The sequence below is a fragment of the Anneissia japonica genome, unplaced genomic scaffold (genome assembly GCF_011630105.1).
Source record: "Anneissia japonica isolate Jap-2015-1 unplaced genomic scaffold, ASM1163010v1 scaffold287826_len71817_cov125, whole genome shotgun sequence".
Lineage (NCBI taxonomy): Eukaryota > Metazoa > Echinodermata > Crinoidea > Comatulida > Comatulidae > Anneissia > Anneissia japonica.
In genome coordinates this window covers 62,251-63,883 of record NW_022738924.1, presented here as the reverse complement: position 1 = coordinate 63,883, position 1,633 = coordinate 62,251, and positions in this window count along the sequence as shown.

Sequence of the window (1,633 nt, the reverse complement as noted above, 5' to 3'; positions counted from 1 at the left end):
GGGGGGGTGTTTGTCCCCTCACTTTTCGTCTGAAATGGAATTTTCGAAAGTCAGAAGATGTTGAAATAAACTGCATAAATGACCCAGGTTTTAATGAAAGAGCGCTGTACAGCCAAGATACATCATATTTTATTGCAACATACCGGTATCTCTGCCTACAAACATCTGAATTACCTATAATACATGACTCAAGTGTGCATGCTTTATTATTATTTGAAAAGTATGAGAAAAAGGGTGCAAAGATAAGATTAGTTTTCGGCCCACGTAGGTAAAGTAAAGTAAATACATCAAAGACAATTAAGCTTTATTTTCTATGGTACAATATATCACAGCGATTTATTAGATCGATGATGATGAATTATACTATACAAGAGTGTCATATCCGGCAATCTAGAGGTACTATTTCCCAGAATTTTATCACCTAAGCCCCAACGATGGTGAGGTTGAGATGGGTGTGGACTCATGGTTCTGAAGTAGGTAAAAGTAAATACATCAAAAGACAATGTTTTTAAGTTGTATTTTCTATAATACCGTACATCAAACATATTAATTAGATATATACGGTTGCCAAAAATAGCTGCTAAAAGATCATGAAAATTTGTTGGCGCTTTATTTTGACTATAAAATGGTGATGTGATCAACGGCAGCAAAATGCTTTTTAAAGTGTGGGGGGGGGTCATTTCATAAGGTCCAATATGCGAGTGAAGCGAGCATCTAGGCTGGGGGCCAGGGGGCCACTAAGGCCATCTAGGCTGGGGGTGAGGCGAGGCCCCCTGGAAGCTACGGATATTTTAATATGAAGTTTGGTGAATTTCATAAAATTTGAATATAATTATCTTTATATCGCCTTTTTTTTTTTAAACAATTTAGGTGCGGGGCGGGCCGGCTGGGTTCCCTTGAATTCGCCACTGGGTACTTTAGAAGATGGAGAATCTATACCACCTCAGCTCCACCATGGTTGGGACTGAGGTAAGAAAATTTTTGGTTATGGCACCTCTAGATGGCGCGAAATTACACTCTCAGACTTAAAATTTGAATATAATTTTGCTTATATATCCCCATTTAAAAAAAAAATTGAACAATTTAGCCCCGCCCTTGAATGCATCACAGATTTCCGAACAAAATCGAAGTCGAGATTTCTTCCACGATTTCAATGAATTATTTATCATAAGGGATCCTTGATATGGCCGGTTCCCCGACGACAACTTCACTTTTCCTCCGATGGATAAAAATTACCCTTCTATGTAGAAATGATACTCCAACTGTGGCGAGTCCAGGAAGTCGAAATAGAGGGGACCCAGGGAGGGTTTTGCGCAAATAAAGTGTCCACCCACCTCATCCGCACAACTTTTGGAGCTGAGGTAAGAAAAATTATGATTATGGCACCTCCAGATCGCTGGAAATGGCACTCTCACTCTCCCCCTTGAATCTGCCACAGTTCAATTGTGATTGACATAGCCTATATCATTTTGTATCACAAATTGTGTATAAGAGACAGCTACTTGCTTCACCTTATTCCCCTAAAACGAATGGGGAAATTGAACGGTTTCATCGCTACCTTAAGAAATGTATCAGAAATGCCAAAACTGAAGGTAAAGTATGGCAAAGCAAGTTACCAAAGATACTTATTGCT